Raw genomic sequence first — 22,123 nt, 5'->3', positions numbered from 1 at the left:
TAATTTCATATTAAGGTTGTTTTATTAAATCATTTTGATAGAAAATGGTATTTAAAACCTAATTGTGAAAAAAATTGTGAATTAGATGTTGGTGTTGAAATTCAAAATATCAAAGGTTGTGAAATAGTTTATAATGATAAAATAAAGTGTTAATTGAGAAAAATTAGTTCAATTTATGGGTGAATTGAGTAGGGACTAAATTGTAAAAAACTATAAATTTTGGGGTAAAAGTGTAATTTCGAAATTTGAACAGCATAAATTGTGAAGTGAAATAGAAATCAAATAAATGCTAATGAGTAGAAATAATTTATATTATAGATCAAGAGAAACGAGATTCAAGTCGTGATCGAGGGAAAAATAAAGTTTACGAGGAATAGGCTCGATTGCTAATATTTTATATCGAGGTAAGTTCATATGATTTTTAATAATGCAATGTGTAATTTAATGTTTTGAAATGAAAATTTCACGAATGATATAGTATATTATTGCATATAAAATGTCATTAAACTGTGATAATTGTAAAATGATATTTGAATAAAAGTACAAATTAAATGGAACAACGGACTTGAGTACTTTCATTCAGTGGCTAAGACGAATTGACGGAAAAGACCATGGTTGGACCATGGCAGCATGTGAAATGTGATTTCCGTATAAGGTCATAGCTGGGCTATGGCTTCGGAGAAATATGATATGTGCTTCCGTATAAGACCATATCCGGGATATGGCATCGGTGTGATATGTGCTACTGTATAAGACCATATCTGGGATATGGCATCAGTGTGATATGTGATCCGTGTAAGACCATGGCTGGGCTATGGCCTCGGTATGTGATATGTGACTATGTGCAAGACCATAGTTTTACTATGGCATTGTGATAATGAGGTACTCAATTCCGTAATCGTTCCCTAATTTGATTATGAACGAAAATGTAAAATAGCTCGAAAAGATTAAGAATTGGTGAATACTATGAAAATGACACGATTTGGAATAAGTTATTGATACTTGATGACATTGAGATTATGGATCTATGCTTATGAAGCATAATTATGTGTTCTTACCATGATGGATGAAATGATATTGTATGGATTTAGTGAATAATAGTGGTGAATGAATAAATATGGCCTTGGCAGTTTTGGGTAACTGCAGTAGTGTATCTTTTGAAATTCACCATAAATTTTGGAAATTGAGTTAAGGGCTGAATAAAATATGAGATTAAAGCCTAATGAGTCTAGTTTCATATAGAGGAAACGGTGCATGCAATTGGATTTTATGTTATAATATATTTAAATTGTTGTGAGACAGAGTTTGAATGACTTCGAGATCCCCTGTTCTGATTTTAGAAAATCATTAGAAATTGTACAAAAATAATTATGAGTTTTAATTTATATATTTAAAATCCTTATCGAGTCTAGTTTCAAGAGGGATAGACAGGAACATCATCCAAGCCCGAATTATGAGATAAATAATTTTTAGTGAAGAGAGATCAGAACTGTTGGACAGCGAAACAGGGGAAACTTTGATGAATAAACTGTACTAAATGGCTAAACCAAAAATTCTGCAAATTTTTTTGGAGAAAGGTATATGAATCTAGTTTCAAGGAAAATTAACGGAACTTAATTTGGAGTTTCTTAGCTCCAGAAATAAATTATTTAGTAAATGTATCTCGATAAAACAGTTTAAGCTGAGTATGTATAATTGTACAATTGTGGTGTTTTATCTTAAGAGCATGTTGGTAATTGCTTATTAATTTCATATGGACTTACTAAGCATTTATGCTTACTCCCTCCTTTTCATTCCTTATAGTTTTGACAAGCCAGCTCGGAAATCGGGAACGGTCGGAGGCCCACTCACACTATCCGTATACCATCTTGGCATAATGGCTTGTATATTTTGAGTATGGCATGTATAGCATTATATTCATTTTGTATATATGGTCTTATGATATGGATATTGAGTGGTATGGAAATTCTTGGTAATGATTAGCCATTGGAATGGCTAATCATGATCATATTTGGTGTTATGTATGCTAAATTGCTAGCTAATCCATGGAAACCATGAAATAGGCAAAATTTACCATAAAATAGATTCAGACAGCAGCAGTGATGTGAGTTTGAAAAATCATTAAAAATAGTAGAGATACAATTAGATGATGAATAAAATATGGAATTGAAGAATTATTAGTCTATTTTCATATGGATGGAACAAAACAGGTATATGAGTTATATTTTATGAGAAGTTTAAATTTTTGTTAAACAGGGCTAGAACAATTTCTGGATCCCCTGTTTTGACTTTGGAAATTCACCATAAATTATACAAAGATAATTAGAAGTTATTCTTTATATTTAAAGATTTCTTATTGAGTCTAGTTTTATTATAAACAAACGGCATAGTCATTGAAACTCTGTACAGGGAGATATCTGATTCATAATACACAGAGGTCAGAGCAGTCGAACCCTAAAACAGGGGATACTTTAACTAGTAAACTGTACTAATTGGCCCTACCAAAAATTCTAGAAAACAATTAGTAGATATATATATGAGCCTAGTTTAAGGAAAAATTTACAGAATTTGATTTCGAGTTTCAGAACTCGAGATATGAATTTTTAAGCAACTATGACACAGTTGGACAGCTTGTCCGAATTTGTTTAAGTGCTCAAATAAGTTTAGTAATGCCTCGTGCTCGACTGCGGTGACTGTCTCGGGTAAGGGGGCGTTACATTTATTGGTATCAGAGCAGGTTTAGTCGGTTCTCGGACTAACTTATCATGTGTAAAATTTTAGCTATACATGCCATGCCACTGATCTGTGATAGTGTGATGTCTTCCGACGCGTATAAGTACCGTCTTATTTAGACAGGGTACTCTCCAACCGAGCTGCACTAACCATGTTCAATATTATGTGAAGGTATTTGATTAAAGTTATGATTATGATAAGTCTCGGTTCAGAAAAGTATGAATAAAAGTTTATGATACATATGTGATAATATGTGAGATGAAAGTTCATATTGTGATAAATATCCATATTTGCTTAATGTTCATATGATGTAGTGTATGTGGCTTACTTGATAAGATGAACGGAATAAATAGAAAGTAATAGAGGTATGAATAAAGGTCATAATATCATGATACGAATGAAAATGTCCTGGTCTTGATTGGACGTTGAATGTTGATGAATGTTAATGATATATAATTTTTATGAGATAAAGGATTATAATGAAATGAACTTATCTATGTTAAATTGTTGGACTGAATTATATGATTGTAATGATATGTACATGATGATACACGAAATGAAAGTTGTGATTGTGATGCAAATATCTATGTTTGTTTGGCCTTATATGATGTCAAGAGCATGAATTAATTTAATTAAATGAATGGATAAGTAAAGCTATCTAAAAAACATAGAATGTATGCATAAGTATATTGTCTAAATGGGACAATAGGAAAATTTGTGTAAGCCAACATGAATGTTGCATTGCCTGAATGAATGACATGATTTTGGTAATGTTGCTATGATGATGGAAGTTGTGTCATATGTGTATGTATAAGAAAGTCGAGTCAGAGGTCCTACAACCCCTCCCCCTTACTGGAGTGGTACTTATAATGGAATTTCATGAGATTTGTAATGAATAAGTTTCCAGTTGAGAACCCAAAGAGTTCAGTGATAGAATAATTATAAGTATGATCAGAGATTGAAAATGAGCTGATAAGTAAAGTCCGAGACAGTAAAGTATCAGATTGATGTAAAGATTATTGGAGTTATGCACTGTCCCAATTAGAGAAGGAATTCTCTTTGGTAAATCGAATTACTCAGGTGCAAGGTCGAGAAAAGAGTAAATCAAAATTTATTCAGAACTGGCCTTCTTTAGTGAATGGTCTAATATGAAATTTGTGACGGCAGAACTAGTTAGGGAAATGATATTTGAAATGTGAACTATCTGAGTGTGATACTTATGACTGGACAGATTTAGCAGTCTCTTTTGAGATGTTCTATGTGTTTACCCGTTCTCAAAAAATATTTCTATGGCTATTGATCTTCTGAAGAAATTTTTGTTATATGGGAATGTTTTTTAATCCTGGTGTTGGATGAAAGCATTGGTAGTCTGAGTGGTTTATAATTTATATTGCTCTATTTCATCGGGTATTCTATTTCATTTTGTCTGATAAGAATTGATGAGAGAATACGTATGATATTATGATTTTGTTTCTTCTACTTGATGCTTCATCTGATATATATGTATGGAAAGATATATTGTTCTTGTTATATTTGATTCTAGTGGGATTAAATGATGTTTTCTTTTAGACTTTCATTCTTTGAAGAATTATCGGGGTATTCTGTATTTTCTCTATGAGTTTGGTTTTCGATTCTCCGGCATAGTATCGTATCTTGGGTTTCTTTATCCTGGATCTCTTTATTCTGGATTTCTTTATTCTGGGTTTCTCTATCTTGGATTTCTTTATTCGGTTTTCTTCTTATCTTTGCTCCATAATTTGTTAATTACGACTCATGTTCGAAGTACGTTCTTCAGCTCGTGATAATCATGTCAAATATGACTATACTTCTAATTTGATCTTGGTAATGTGGTGATTTTAGTCTTGGGATTTTTTTTCTAATTTCTGTGTAAGGATTTGACATTAGTAAAGGCATAGATGATAAAAGCGAGTTTCATCGAGATGGTGAATTATTTATTTGAAAGATTTCATGTGACAATTATGTCGATTATCTTTCTCAAGTCGATAATAGAATTTCATTTTGTCTTGATAAAAGAGTAAATAGTCCGAACGAGAAGTGTATATTTATTAGAAAGAGTTGGATATTAGTTAAAGTCACTACGAATGATAAGGTTTTCATATTGTGAAAGCTGAAAAGTTTATTACATGTTGACAGAGTTCGGATAGATAAGAATATTGGTAACCAAAGCGTCTGAACTAGACTAGACTACATTGAGCAAAGACTTCCTGACTTTCAGTAATGTACTGTTGTATGAATTGTGATGTGTTTCAAGACAGTGAGGTAATGTGGTTGTTTAGAACATTTGATATTACATAAAATCTGAGTTATTAAATAGGTTAAAGCCGAGCATTGGGATCTATCAAAATTATCCTTGCCAGTGTTGATATTGGGATGGAAATGAAAAGGATTATTCTTGAGGCCATATCAGAATTATTTCTATGGTGGAAAGAGGAAAATGTGATGTATCCTATTCTTAAATGTTTGGTGAGATCTATAAATCATATCGGTATTGAATAAATTCCTACTCATTAGATTCATGAAATTTCAGGTCTCTTTGATTGTTGGATTTCTTGGAATTCTGGTCTCCATTAAATCAAGTTGAGATACGGGTTTTATGTCATGATATCATAGAAAACTGAGAAGGGTTGAAAATTTAAGAACAATTAAGAGATGAGTCTGTAAGCTTTCAGAATATATGAGAAATTAAAGAGATATATTGGAGGCACATGGCACTGCCTAAGTGAAAGTTCTTCGGCACCGAATATGAGATTAAAAGTGAATACCACTTTTCTGGTAAGATTTTCGGGGACGAAAATCCTAAAGGGGAGAGTTGTAATTTCACGATTTTGGGCCTAGTCGGAATAGTGGTTTGAGACCACAAATCTGAGATAGAAAGAATTTTTTTATAATTATTTTGAGGTCTATGATATGATTGCATGATTGTGTGAAAATTTCGTGAAGAAATTCTATGCATAAAGTACTTAATTTGAAATTAGGGACTAAATTGAATAAATTGCAAAACTTGTGTTCTAGAAGCATTTTGCATAAAATTGAATTAGATTATTAATTAGAGGTCCTTACAGAGCAATTTGACCAATTTGTAAGTCTATGGACAAAAATTGGACATGGATGGAATTTTTGGAAAGTTTAGTAGTAAGGGCATTTTGGTCATTTGGATATTGAATGAAATTATGTAGTATAGGAAGTTGTAGATAAAACGGAATAAAAACGAGGTATCGAGACCACGAATTCATAAATCGAGCCATAAATATTTTTAGAAGTATTTATGGAGTGTAAATAAGTTAGTATTAAAGTTTCATCAAGAAATTTTAAGGTTTCGGTAATTAATTAGGTGAAAAGGACTAAATTGAACTAAGTGCAAAATTTGTGAGATGTGATTAAATAGCTTAAGTATTTAAAAATATGGATTTAAAGAGCAATTAGACCCAAAGGTTAATGGCTGGACGGTTTGGGTATGAAATAAGCAAGAAAACAATGTGAACAAGGGGCAAAATTGGAAATAGTATAAAAGTTAGTAATTAAATAATGATGTAATTGAAAAATCTAGAAATTTCTTCATCTTTCTCAGCCAGAAACGCCGTAGCAGGTCTCCTATGCTGGTTTTTCATATTTTTGCACCATGTAGTTCAATTTTTACATTTTCTTAGTAATTTTTATGTTTTTGTGACTTTTACAATTAGGTCCAATCATCTAATTCATTAGTTTTTGATTTGGTGGATGAAATTGGAAGTTCCCCTCGCTGATTAAGGGCAATTTATGATGAATTATTATGAAATTGAAGTTCTAATTTCATATTAAGGTTGTTTTATTAAGTCATTTTGATAGAAAATGGTATTTAGGACCTAATTGTGAAAAAAATTGTGAATTAGATGTTGGTGTTGAAATTCAGAATATCAAAGGTTGTGAAATAGTTTATAATGATAAAATAAAGTGTTATTTAAGAAAAATTAGTTCAATTTATGGGTGAATTGAGTAGGGACTAAATTGTAAAAAATTGTAAATTTTGGGGTAAAAGTGCAATTTCAAAATTTGAACAGCATAAATTGTGAAGTGAAATAGAAATAAAATAAATGCTAATGAGTAGAAATAATTTATATTATAGATCAAGAGAAACGAGATTCAAGTCGTGATCGAGGGAAAAATAAAGTTTACGAGGAATAGGCTCGATTGCTAATATTTTATATCGAGGTAAGTTCATATGATTTTAATAATGCAATGTGTAATTTAATGTTTTGAAATGAAAATTTCACGAATGATATAGTATATTATTGCATATAAAATGTCATTAAAGCTGTGATAATTGTAAAATGATATTTGAATAAAAGTACAAATTAAATGGAACAACGGACTTGACTACTTTCATTCAGTGGCTAAGACGAATTGACGGAAAAGACCATGGTTGGACCATGGCAGCATGTGAAATGTGATTTCCGTATAAGGTCATAGCTGGGCTATGGCTTCGGAGAAATATGATATGTGCTTCCGTATAAGACCATATTCGGGATATGGCATCGGTGTGATATGTGCTACTGTATAAGACCATATCTGGGATATGGCATCAGTGTGATATGTGATCCGTGTAAGACCATGGCTGGGCTATGGCCTCGGTATGTGATATGTGACTATGTGCAAGACCATAGTTTTACTATGGCATTGTGATAATGAGGTACTCAATTCCGTAAACGTTCCCTAATTTGATTATGAACGAAAATGTAAAATGGCCCGAAAAGATTAAGAATTGGTGAATACTATGAAAATGACACGATTTGGAATAAGTTCTGGATACTTGATGACATTGAGATTATGGATCTATGCTTATGAAGCATAATTATGTGTTTTACCATGATGGATGAAATGATATTGTATGGATTTAGTGAATAATAGTGGTGAATGAATAAATATGGCCTTGGCAGTTTTGGGTAACTGCAGTAGTGTATCTTTTGAAATTCACCATAAATTTTGGAAATTGAGTTAAGGGCTGAATAAAATATGAGATTAAAGCCTGATGAGTCTAGTTTCATATAAAGGAAACGGTGCATGCAATTGAATTTTATGTTATAAGATATTTAAATTGTTGTGAGACAGAGTTTGAATGACTTCGAGATCCCCTATTCTGATTTTAGAAAATCATTAGAAATTGTACAAAAATAATTATGAGCTTTAATTTATATATTTAAAATCCTTATTGAGTCTATTTTCAATAGAGATAGACGGGAATATCATCCAAGTCTCGAATTATGAGATAAATAATTTTTAGTGAAGAGAGATTAGAACTGTTGGACAGTGAAACAGGGGAAACTTTAATGAATAAACTGTACTAAATGGCTAAACCAAAAATTCTATAACTTTTATGGGAGAAAGGTATATAAATCTAGTTTCAAGGAAAATTAACAGAACTTAATTTGGAGTTTCTTAGCTCCAGAAATAAATTATTTAGTAAATGTATCTCGATAAAACAGTTTAAGCTGAGTATGTATAATTGTACAATTGTGGTGTTTTATCTTAAAAGCATGTTGGTAATTGCTTATTAATTTCATATGGACTTACTAAGCATTTATGCTTACTCCCTCCTTTCATTCCTTGTAGTTTTGACAAGCCAGCTCGGAAATCGGGAACGGTCAGAGGCCTACTCACACTATCCGTATACCATCTTGGGATAATGGCTTGTATATTTTGAGTATGGCATGTATAGCATTATAATCATTTTGTATATATGGTCTTATGATATGGATATTGAGTGGTATGGAAATGCTTGGTAATGATTAGCCATTGGAATGGCTAATCATGATCATATTTGGTGTTATGTATGCTAAATTGCTAGCTAATCCATGGAAACCATGAAATAGGTAAAATTTACCATAAAATAGATTCAGACAGCAGCAGTGATGTGAGTTTGAAAAATCATTGAAAATAGTAGAGATACAATTAGATGATGAATAAAATATGGAATTGAAGAATTATTAGTCTATTTTCATATGGATGGAACAAAACAGGTATATGAGTTATATTTTATGAGAAGTTTAAATTTTTGTGAAACAGGGCCAGAGCAATTTCTGGATCCCCTATTTTGAATTTGGAAATTCACCATAAATTGTACAAAGATAATTAGAAGTTATTATTTATATGTAAAGATTCCTTATTTAGTCTAGTTTTATTATAAACAAACGACATAGTCATTGAAACTCTGTACAGGGAGATATCTAATTCGTAATACACAGAGATCAGAGTAGTGAAACCCTAAAACAGGGGATACTTTAACTAATAAACTGTACTAATTGGCCGAACCAAAAATTCTAGAAAAAAAATTAGTAGATAGATATATGAGTCTAGTTTAAGGAAAAATTTATGAAATTTGATTTCGAGTTTCGGAACTTGAGATATGAATTTTTAAGCAACTATGACGCAGTTGGACAGCTTGTCCGAATTTGTTTAAGTGCTCAAATAAGTTTAGTAATGCCTCGTGCTCGACTCTGGTGACGGTCTCGGGTAAGGGGGCGTTACACATGGGCTGGCACATGGGTGTGTGGCACATGGGCTGGCACATGGGCTTGTGACCCAAGTCAGTAACCCCTCTAGATTTCCCACGACCATGGCACATGAGTGTGTCTCCGGCCGTGTGGTGCAAGTCAGTACGTATGTCATGTTTCCGTACAGTCTGAGACACGGGCATGTCTGGTGGCCATGTGAGGCACACGGCCCATTCACATGGGCCGTGTGACCCCTGAATGCTTGAAAATTTTATAAGTTTCCCAAAGTTTGCAAATGTTATCGGTTAGTCTCGAACCACTTCTAAGCATGTTTTAAGGTCTTGTAGAGCCTTCTAAGGGACATTGTGATTATATTTGATTGATGTTTATGTGAAAATGTAACCCTATTCTGGCTACGAATACGGGATAGGGGTGTTACATAATCCACTCCAATTCAGTGCGAAGGATTTCATTATTTTGATATTTCAATTCAATAGTCTTTCATCTACAATTCAAAATGGTATCATGCAGAGTCAACCAATCCATACCCAGAATCTCATCAAATTCATCAAATGATAAAAGCATCAAATTTTGTGGAAAACAGTAACCTCGAGTTATCAAAGGACAATTCTTGCAAACTTTATCAACTAGGACATACTTGCCTAAGGGGTTCGATACTTTAATCACAAATTCTGTAGGCTCAACAGGCAGGCAAATTCTTACTAGACACTAAATTCATACAGACATATGAATGTGTCGATCTAGGATCTATCAAGGCAATTACATTAGTGTCATAGAGAGAAAATGTACTGGTGATAAGATTTGGTGATGATGCATTTTCGCAAGGGTAAATAGCGTAAGCTCTAGCTGGTGCTCTAGCCTCGGATCTCATAGTAGAGTCCTTTGTTATTCCTTTGCTACTAGTTACATTTCTCGTATTTATAGGTGGTCTCCCTCTAGTAGCTGTGTTACTTGATCTTGCATTCTGATATCTATCTTTCTTGGGTAACTCAGGACAATACCTAATAAAGTGACCTTGTGAGCCACATTTAAAACAACCTTTATTATTCATCCAGAAGTCTCCAAAATGGCACCTTCCACACTGTTGACACTCAGGTTTGTTGTTTCTCACACTACCTACACTCGACACTAAAGTAGCCTGGGCTTTAGGACTCATGTATTGCTTCCCACGATCTCTATTAGAATACCCTGTCGAAGCTATTGAACGGTTATACGAATCTCATGATTTCTTGGATGAGGATTGATAGGGTTTATTCATCGATCTCTTTCTTGAATCTCTAGCTTCAAAATCAGCTCTTTTTTTTAACCAAGTTCCTCGGCTTTACATGCTCTATCGACTAATACAACAAATTCTTTCAACTCCAAAATCCCGACTAGCAATTTGATGTCTTCGTTTAACCCATCTTCAAATTGTTTACACATAATTCACTCAATGGAAACACATTCTCCAGAATATTTACTGAGTCTGACAAACTCTCTCTCATACTCAGTCACAGACATTCGACCCTGTTTTAGTTCCAAAAATTCCTTATGCTTTTGATCAATGAACCGCTGATTGATGTATTTCTTTCTAAACTCGGCTTGAAAGAATTCCCATGTAACCCATTCTCTCGGTACTATAGATATCAAAGTATTCCACCAATGATATGTAGTGTCTCTCAGAAGTGATACGACACATTTAACACATTCAACAGGTGCACAAGATAGTTCATCAAATACTCTGATTGTATTCTCAAGGAAAAACTCGGCTCTCTCAAGATTGTCATCAACTGTAGCTCTAAACTCTTTAGCCCTGTATTTTTGGATTTTATCAACTACCGGCTTACTCAGTCGTAAAGGTTCCAAACCTTGAGGAGCTACAAGAACCTGTTGGGGAATAGGTGGGGTTGAAGGTTGTTGAGTAGCCAGATTAGTTCAGAAAAACTTAGTAAACCACTCGCTCATCATTTGGAAGAAGGTTTCCTTGGCTTCTCCTCCATGACTACCTGATACGGGTCTCGACTTCGATTGCGCTACTCTGTGAACAGAGGTTGGCGCATTACTCTCAACATCATCAACCACAACTCAATTGGAATCCATTTACTATATGAAAATACGATTTAAACTATTAGGAGATATCACACTATCACAGGTTATATATGGCATGTATAGCTAGACTCTCACACATGCTGTAACACCCCTTACCCGTATCCGAAATTTGGGCTAAGGTGCGAGCGTTACTGCACAAACATACAAACATTAAACTAAAATACGAGCCATAAAATTTTATTCATATTTCAAAGCGTTCATTCTCTTACACATAGTCCCTTATTTGAGTCTACAGAGCCTAAAACATACTTTACAAAGGGTTTGGGACTAAACCGAGAACTTACGAAAATCTTGGAAATTTCAAGGCTCCACACGCCCGTGTCCCAAAGTCGTGTTCCATACAATTTGAGACACATGGTTGTGTCTCTGCACATGTGGAATATACCTAGGCTATTTTCCAAGCTTTGGTCAACCTTGATCTCTTACACACCTATACAAAATCAAAAGCATATAACATGGTATTCATTTAATGATTAAACATCCTCAATTAAACCACAAACATAGCATTTGTATGTCATCATACATGTGTCTCTCATACTCATTTTACCTTGTTTATTATAGTACCACTTATACATTTATACCAAGATTATCATCTTACCAAATATCTTCACTTAATCATCAAGCATTCATATTTAAAGCTAGATCATATCTTTATAAAATACCATGATTCGGATCTTGAGAATAACATGTTTGCTGAAACATTTCAATTCAATTCCATACCCAACAAGCATTACATTGAGACTAGTCATATATATATATATATATATATATACATGTCATGATACATAACATTCTCTTTTGTTTTCTTATAAACACATATCATTTATTTCATTATATCAATATTTCATATACCATAGTTTCCATGTATTCGACATATATTTATTTTCCTCCTCCTCCTCTCCATTCCACATCCTTAATGTATATAGCATTCTTGTAAGTACGATTTCACAATTTACTAATAAATGTTCACATCAAACTGTCCACACGAGTCATAGTCACTTACTTATTTATAATTTGAGATATAGAGCTCCAAATTAAGATCTGTAAATTTGCCTGAAACTAGACTCACATATCTTTCCACCATAAAATTTTCATAATTTTTGGTTTAGCAAATTAGTCAGATTTATTCATTAAAATTTCCCTGTTTCACTTTTTGATAGTTCGACCTCTCTTCACTAAAAATAATTATCTCGAGTACAGAACTCGGATAATGTTCTTGTTGATTTATCTTGAAAATAGACTCATTATGGATTTTAAAAATATAATTTTGAGCTTCTAATTATTTTTTCCAAATTTTGTGATTTTCCAAAGTCGAAGGGGATCACGTAATCATTCGAATCAGTCTCACAAAAACATAAATATCTCAAAATATAGAACTCCTTTGCTTTCCATGTTTCTTTTATATGAAAATAGACTCATTAAGATTTAATTTTATATCTTATTAAGTCTCTGATTCAATTTATACTATTTTTGGTGATTTTTCAAAATCACGTCACTGCTTCTGTCCAAAACAGTTTTATTGCTAATTCACTCTTTCACACTTTCTTTGTATTAACCTCATTTTAACATACATATCACAAATCATTTTCACCACATTTCATACATCACAAGTATAGGCCCATGATCACAAGGTCACCATAAAATCATCCTCATGTATAACTTACTTGTTTATAACCTTACCACATCCTGGTCACTTAATGAACACATCATTCACATAACCAAGTTCCTGCACTTATTCATCACAAAACTCACAAAGCAATACATAGAGAGTCTCCCGTTGAACACTTCAGATCAATCCTCGATACTTGGTGGTTTTAGCACATAGCTCCACCCATCATATAGTTCGACTCTCTTGTACACATGATGAACACTTAGTACCACCCATGTGACCTAGCCAGTTTATCTCGTAGCTCTCTTGTCTACATGGTGTCCTTCACTTGGAACCACGCATGCGACCTAGCTACATATATCCCATAGCTCTCTTTTCTACATGGTGTACACATAGTATCACCCATGCGACCTAGCTACATCATAATGTCTTGTAGCTCTCTTGTACACATGATGTGCACTCAGCACTATACATGTGACCTAGCTACATACCATCTGTATCATCCAATCTTTCCGAAGGTTCAACAGGATTTCTCTCTTTTCCAACAATTTCACCAATCAAGTAATTATCCATAAACATATTTCCAATATTTTTATAAAATATCATAATACAAGTAATAGTGATGTATTACTTACATATAAACTTACATCTCATTTAATATCAACATAATAACAATAAATTACACATTGTCTTATTAAAATCATATGAACTTACAATTTCCCATAATATCCATAATCATAAAAATCACATTTATGTATGATAATTCAATGCACTTCATGTACCATAGACATATTTTTAAATCAATTCATAAACTTGGCACCATAATCATTTAATTTAACATAATTCAATTAATTCACTAAATTTAACTTTCAAATATAAATTACAGACATTATTGTTGTATTATTATCATACCAACTTACATACTTTCAACACCTCGGAGATCATAGTAAATATATCAATTTTACATTGAAACATGCATAAATTAATGCTTATTATACATATGAACTTACCTTGATATTAAAACGGCCATTTTACCAACTTTCCCAATTTTCGATTATTCTCTCATTCTAGGTTCAAATCTCGTTTTCCGGGATCTAAAACATCATATTTTACTTATTTAATTAATGTAATATTCAAAACAGTCCTTAACTCAAACTCGGAAAAATTACAATTTTGCCCTAAACTTTTGCATATTTACACTTTTGCCCCAGGCTCGGAATTAAACTTCATCCCTTATTCTTATGTTTTATGACATGATGATCACTTTTCCCTTCTATGCCAACATCAAATTCTCACTCTAACATATACTTATGACAATTAGGTATTTTTACCGATTAAGCCCTTTTGCTCGTTTTCACTTAAAACCGAGTAGCACAAGTTGTCTAACATAATTTAAAACCTCATATTGTATCATAAAACACCAGAATACACAAACTTTACCTATGGGTATTTTTCCAAATATGAACCCTAGGTTGAATTATTGCTAGCATAAGCTAAATCAAGTTACCGAGACTCTAAAAACGTAAAGAACTTGAAAAACGGGGTTAGAACGGACTTACAATTGAGCTTGGGAAGCTTGAAAACCCTATCCATGGAGTCTCCCTTGGTATACACGTCCATGGTGAAGAAGATGAGCAAAATTGGCTTTTAATTTTGTATTTTAATTCATTTTACCCCTAAATGACCAAAATACCCTTACTAATAAAATTTCCAAAAATTCCATCCATGTCCAATTTTTGTCCATAACTTACAAAATTGGTCAAATTTCTATATAATACCTCCTAATTAATATTTCAAATAAATTTCATACTAGAAACTTCTAGAATGAAAGTTTTGCAACTTATTCGATTTAGTCCCTAACTTCGAATTAAGCACTTTATGCATAGAATTTCTTCACGAAATTTTCACACAATCATGCAATCATATCATAGACCTCAAAATAATCATAAAATAATTATTTATATCTCAGATTTTGTGGTCTCGAAACCTCTGTCCCAACTAGACCCAATTTTGGGCTATTACACATGCTACTTTAGTCCGAGTGTAACAGCCCAATTTTGGGCCTAGTCGGAACAGTGGTTTTGGGACCACTGTTCCGAGGCCAGAGAAAATTATTTTAGTATTATTTTATGTGGTATAATATAATTTTAAGTGCTTGTAAATTTTGGCAAGTTAATTTTAAAGATTTCTAGTCCAATTTTGAAAAAGGACTAAATCGCGTAAAATGTAAAAGTTGTGTGTTAATGCCTAAATGTGTTAATAGACTAGAGAACTAAAATTGGAGGCCTTCAAAGGAAAATTAGACCCTTTTTTAGTGTGTGGACGGCCAAGGGGAGACCAATTGGTCAAAAAGCCAAATTTTGTGGCTTTTAGGTGTTTTATTTTGACTAAATTGTAATAAAATAAGAAAAAAGAAATAAAATGTCATTTTCTCTTTCATTTCTTATTCTTCCTCACGAAAATGGCAGCAAAGAATGATGGGTTTTGAGCTTTAAACTTTCAGCCACTTTAAGCCCTAACAAGTAAGTGATCTTTGGTTGTTTCTTGATGATTTTTACATTTTTGGAACCCCTAAAGTATAAGCTTTCAAATGAGGGGTCTAGTTTGCAAAATGATAGAGAGTTTAGGGTTTTGCCATGAATGTTTATGTGTGTTTTTTTTTGAGTTTTTTATGGAAGAATATGAGTTGTAGTTGTCTTATAAACAACTTTTGTGAAGGAAATTTGCATGAAATTACTTATGCAAAGTTGTAAAATGGGTTGTTAATGTGTGTAATAACGATTTTTGTGAGTTGTCATAGTTATGAAAATGGTTTATATAGTCTTAAGGAGTAAATAAATTGATAAAAATATTGTTTCGATCCTAGGGGCAATTTGGTAATTTTGGAAAAATAGATGGGCAAAATTGTTAATTTTGTCAAAGTGTGTCAATCGACTAATTTAATCAGTACATTGTTTTAATTAGCTAAATGTGATGTTTTAGATGTTGAAAAATGTGATTTGGGCCTAGAATGAGGAAAATCGATTTATGGACGGTTACGTCTTTTTCACCTTTGTGGTATCGAGGTAAGTTCATATGTAAACAATACCATGCTATACTTGTATTTAAATGTTATCATCCCATGACTTGTAAAAATATTAATGTGTACGTGATTAATAGAAATATGATAAGACAAAGCCTTGATATGCAAGGAAAAATCCCGTTTGAACCTTAGGAATAAAATAGGATATGAGTGACATGTCACTAGGAATTATGAGTCTAGATGACTAGCTCGAGAGTGAGCATTTAAATGTCATGAGATATGAGGTAGCTTTAACTAAAATTGAGGCACTTATATGAAAAGTTTTTTCTGATTATGCAATTAGTATTCTAAGTGTTCAACGGCTAATCCAAGGAAAGAGTTGATGTGGTCCCAATGAGGTAAGTCATTGGTGAGTATGCACTTGAGTTATGTTACGAGTTGTGTAGGTATGTACACTAAGCCTATGAGAATGCCTTGGTATGTGATGATCTATGATGCATAAATATGTGTTCTTACCATGATGGATGAAATGATGTTGTATTAATTTTGTGAACAATGATCATGAATGAGTAACTTAGCATTCACAGATTTGAGTTACTGCAGTAGTGTAACTTTGAAAATACACTAAAAATAATGGAAAATGAGTTAAAAGATGAATAAAATAAGGAAATGAATATTATTGAGTCTAGTTCATTATAAAAGAAACGGTATAAGCAAGAGAACTTCCTATGATGAGATATTTGAAGTTTCGTGAAACAGAGTCAAAATGACTTCGAGATCCCCTATTTTGGTTTGAGAAAATAATTATAAATTGTAAAAAAAAAAATTGCAAGCTATGATTTATATGATTAGAATCCTTGATGAGTCTAGTTTCAAGAGAAATAGATGAGAACATTATTCAAGTCCTGTGCTATGAGATAATTGAACCTTAGTGCAGAAGGGTTAGAACTATCAGATAGTGAATCAGGGATAACTTTTAGGAATAAAATGTATTAATTGGATAAACAAAAAATTCTGGAAATTTTATGGTAGAAAGATAAATGAGTCTAGTTTCAAGGAAAATTAACGAAACTTAATTTGGAGTTTCGTAGCTCTAGATATAAATAATTTAGTGACTATTGTTCAGGAAGATAGCTTGTTGTGAACTTGAGAATATGTTGTAAACATTGATAAAACATGTTAATGAGCTGCTTATTGTTTTCATATGAACTTACTAAGCGTAAAGCTTAGCCCACCTTTCTTTCTCATATTCCTTAGGGTTGCCAGGTTAGCTCGGGTTGGAGGCCGCCATATATATTATCACATTGTCGAGTTAACGCTATCAGCATAAGTAAATCCTAGTGTTTCAAGTCTATGGCATGTATAGGGTTTTAATGTTGAGTATGTGATATTATGATTTAGCCAAAGGCATTGGCTTGTTATTAAGGTAGTATATAGTCTTGTAAATTGGCCTATGTCGGCTAACGACGTTATGGGCCTATATGATTATTCTTATGCATGTATGTTATTATCTCTTATAATGTGGCTTACAGCATGTATGCCTAGAGATTAAATTGAGATTCATTTATGAGTTAGTAACTAATGCAAGATTAAGTGATTGGTAAATAGTTAATAATGCCTCATGAATAGTTTGTGGATATGATTATGCATGCCTAGTGATGGACATGAGGTTTGTGACGTAATGATAGTTATGACAAGTATGTGGTAATGATGTGAGTAAATTCTATGATTTTATTGCATAAGAAATTGATATGAGCATAACATGTTTGTAGATGTTTAAGAGCTCATTTATGCCATGTTGTATGTTATTGAATAAGTATGTCTGCATATGTTGTGAGGGTGGCGAATGGCTTGGAAAATAGCCTTGTAATTGTCCACACGGGTAGACACATGGGTGTGTGTCTAGACCGTGTGTGACACAGGGTCTGCCCCCATGGGCGTGTTGTCTAGCCGTGTGTCCCCTGCACTTAAAATTTTAAGTCAACCTTGTACATGGGTAGGTCACATGAACGTGTGTCATGGCCGTGTTTTAAAGTCAGTGTTGCACACGTGCTAAGGGCACGGGAGTGTCTCAAGCCACACGGGCGTGTGTGACTACACGGTCTATATCCACACGGGTGTGTGGAGCCTTAAAGCATGAAATTTTTCAAGTTTTTCTTAAGTTCTCGATTTAGTCCCGAACCGCCTCTAATACATGTTTTGGGCCTCGTGAGCCCGTTTAAGGGACAAAATGTATAAGAAATGGAAATTTTTAAATTGATTGAAATTTTATGGTCTGGTTTTTGTGTGATTGGTTGAGTTTAAGTTAGGTAACACCTTAAACCCTATCCCGGCGTTGGATACGGGCAAGGGGTGTTACACCGAGAATCGACTAAACTGTAGCTTTGATACTAATAAATGTAACACCTCTCACCCATATCTATCACCGGAATAGGGTTTCAGAGCATTACCAAAATTATTTTACAATCGAACATGCATTTCTCATACAATTATCAAATTTAAATGTAAAACATTCATAATCATTCATCAAGTCCCTAATACAAGCCTACGAGGCCTAAAACATGCTTTAGAAGTGGTTCGGGACTAAACCGATAACTTGGGAAACTTTTAGAAAACTTAAAAAAATTTTCAGAATACAGGGGACACACGGCTGTGTGAGGCAAAGACACGCCCGTGTCACATGCCGTGTGCACATTCGAAATGGGATCACATGGCCATGTCTCAGTCCGTGTCTGACCCCATGTTACTCTCTGACTTAGGTCACACGGCCAACCACACGCTCATGTGACCAGCCCATGTGTCCTTCAAAATGGCCTCATATGCCTGTGTGCCAGGCCGTATGCAAGGTCGTGTGCCCATATAACTCTCTGACTTATGCCACATGGCCAAGTCAGACACCAGTGTGTTGAGCCATGTGGAGCATACTGACTTGGTTTCTAATTAAACACCAAGGCATTACCATGTGTCACACACGGTAATGTCACTTGACCGTGTGTCACACAAGCCCGTGTCTCTGCCCGTGTGGACAAAAATAGGCTATTTACCAAGCCATTTTGCTCACCCAAATTTGCACACACCTACATCAAACCAAAAAGGCATTTAATATGGCATAATTAGGTATTCAACCAATCTCAACCAAGCATGATTGATACTATTTCAATACCAAAAACAACAAGGCACATATGTACCACAATATACCATTCAATTCATACCAATTCCACATTCTCAAATCACCTAAATGGTCACTTTCATTTATGCATCTCATTACCTAAATCACAATCATACCAATTCCCAATTATCAACTATATGATACTCAAATTACCAATTCACAAACAACCATACACCACAAGCATTTATATAGCAATTATAAAATGCAATACAAAGGCCATTTGCACATATATATATACACAACCAAATCAACAAAAAAAAGCCAAATCACATGGCCAAAAACATAACAAACCGTTCATAATTTACAAGCCAACTCAAATGGCTAAATCCTTTACCAAACATTACCAAAATGACCATAACTCCTATACATGCCATATAACCAAAACACAAGTTCAAAAGTACCAAAGTGAAATCTTGATAGTGTGATGAGATCTTCGGCGACTCCCAAATTCAAGCAAGCTTCAATTACACTATAAAACATGGAAAAGTAAACAGAGTAAGCTATAAAGCTTAGTAAGCTCATATAGTTAATAAGCAACCTCACCATTTAATCACCATTAAAGTAATATAACACAATATACCTCAAAATCATGTAATTATAAGGTTTACATATATTCAATCACATAATTTATTAAGATCTCACAACTTTCATAGTTTCAATGCTCATATAGTTTTCGTACATACTTGTACTGATACATATCTATTTCTCACCATTTCATATCTTCGATATACTCATTGAACCATTTGGAATACTATCAAATACTCGCGAATCTCGCACCCTAAGTGTCAATACATAGCCGAAGCTATCTCAATCTTATATCACATATAATGCTCACTCTCAAGCTATCAACGGGTCTGCTCACACAAGCTAACAGTCATGACGTAGTTACAGGGTGCTGCTCATACAAGCTGATGAGAATCTACAACACATTTCGGATAACTCAGCCACCAATAGGACGTACGGACCAACACCTAAATCACATAACCCCTAATGACATGTTATTCGTATCCTAATCTATTCCTAAGCTTCAACTAGGATTTTCAATTTGTCGAATAGTCGTCAAACATATCCGCGAGCTCGTATTCACAAGTAATCCAATAATAAATCATTTTAAAACACAATTATATTAATACTTATTAACATACGAACTTACCTCGAATGCAAAAATGATAAAATGAGTCAATTAGTCTAACACTTTGTTTTTCCCCCGATCTAAATCCAAACTTTGCTTTTCTTGATCTATATGTAATCAAATTTAGCTTATTTAATTATCATTCTATTAAATTTATCCCAAAATGCATTTTATGGAAACTTTATACTTTTGCCCCTAATATTTCAACATTTTTACAATTTAGTCCTTATCTCAAAAAAATACAAATTCATGTAATTAGGTCCATACCCATGCTAGCTGAATTTCATATAGACCCATAGTAGCCCATATTTTTCATTTATTTCACAATTTAACCACAAAATTTCAACATTTCTCAATTTAATCTGTAATTGACAATTTTACCAAAAACCACTTTACAAATGTTGTTTATCTAACAACAACCATACATTTTCTATCATCAAACATCAAAATACACCTATATTCATCAATGGAAAAACCCTAAAACTTTAACAATTTTGCAAATTAATGATCTAAAAAACATAGTAATCATTAAAAATCAAGTCAAAAATCACTTAAATGCACCTAGGATAGTTGCCGACCCTTGAAGCTTTTTTAATGGAATTTCTAATTCCTATTTTTGATGGTGCAAGCTTAGTTTGGAAAGAAGATACTTTGTTTTTACGTAAGTTGATTTATTAAATTACCTATTTAACCTTTGTTATAAAACATTAAAATCACTTAATATATGTCCATAAATGTCCACTCATATTTCAAATGGTCCAATTACCACATAAGGACCTTCACTTTCAAGTTCTATAGCTATTAGACACCTTTAGTTAATAGAACTCAAGTTTACACTTTAAACGATTTAGTCCTTTTTATCAAATTAAGCACTCAAATGATAAAATTTCTTAATGAAAATTTCATACAATCATGCTATCATGTTGTAGATGTTACAATAATAATAAAATAAATATTTTGACCTCAGATTTTTGGTCCCAAACTCACTTTTCCGATTTGACTAAGAATGAGCTATTACACTTCACTCCAATAGCCACAAGCTACATTTTCAAATTGATTCAGTGGCTGTGCTGCAAAACTATTAAACCTATTGTGGTAAAATTTTTAAGCATTGAGAAAATTGAGGATACCTGAGATGCGAGTGAAGTGAGAGCGTATACTTCATGTATTCCAGTGACTCGTTTTCCTAACACTGCTCGATTGGTTGGCCATTGATAATTGTTGCTGGGAATCCTTTCAATGATTTCATAAGCCTCGTTAAAAGACTTAGAAAGGAGATTACCATTAGAAGAAGTGTCCTCTACCATTCTCGAGTGAGCATTAAGACCATTATAAAACATCCCAAGTTGGATGCAATGTGAGATTCCATGATCAGGGCACTTCTACAATAATTCTTTAAACCTTTCCTATGCCTCATACAAGGACACATCATCAATTTGTTGGAAAGCAATGATCTCGTTCCTCAACTTAGCATTCTTGCTAGGCGAGAAATACTTTATAAGGAATCTTTCTGTTAACACTTACCATGTGGAAATTGAATTTGGTGGCAATGAGTTCAACCAGGATCGAGATCTTCCATTAGCAAATATGGGAGTAGATTCAATAGTAATGTATCTTCTAGTACTTCGGCTAACTTGAAAGAATCGCTCACCTCCATGAACAGTCTTAAGTGCAGGTGAGGATCTTCGGTAGGCATTCCACTGAATTGGCCCACTGTCTGAAACATCTAGAACATGGCTGGCTTCAGCTCAAACTATTGTGCCTCGATTTTGAGTCTCCTAATACCAAGATTAAGATCATGAAATACTGGCACGACATACTGTCTTAAAGCTCTATCCCTATCATCAGCAATAAGGATAAG

The 22,123-nt window shown here is 33.4% G+C and overlaps 1 long non-coding RNA gene and 1 other non-coding gene across 2 annotated transcripts; both read left to right on the top strand.

Annotated features, from left to right (window-relative positions):
- The first annotated feature begins 318 nt into the window (after positions 1–318).
- LOC128285717 (uncharacterized) lies at positions 319–2,174 on the top strand. The gene is made up of 2 exons (XR_008276258.1): positions 319–404; positions 1,804–2,174. It is a non-coding gene; the product is annotated as an uncharacterized LOC128285717 (long non-coding RNA).
- Positions 2,175–21,624: 19,450 nt separating this feature from the next.
- Positions 21,625–21,731, top strand: LOC128286099 (small nucleolar RNA R71). The gene has a single exon (XR_008276644.1). It is a non-coding gene; the product is annotated as a small nucleolar RNA R71 (small nucleolar RNA).
- Positions 21,732–22,123: the final 392 nt, after the last annotated feature.

Source organism: Gossypium arboreum, chromosome 12, assembly GCF_025698485.1.
Source record: "Gossypium arboreum isolate Shixiya-1 chromosome 12, ASM2569848v2, whole genome shotgun sequence".
NCBI classification, from domain to species: Eukaryota; Viridiplantae; Streptophyta; class Magnoliopsida; order Malvales; family Malvaceae; genus Gossypium; species Gossypium arboreum.
Note: the sequence above shows the minus strand (reverse complement) of the source record. Positions and strands in the feature narration are given on the sequence as shown.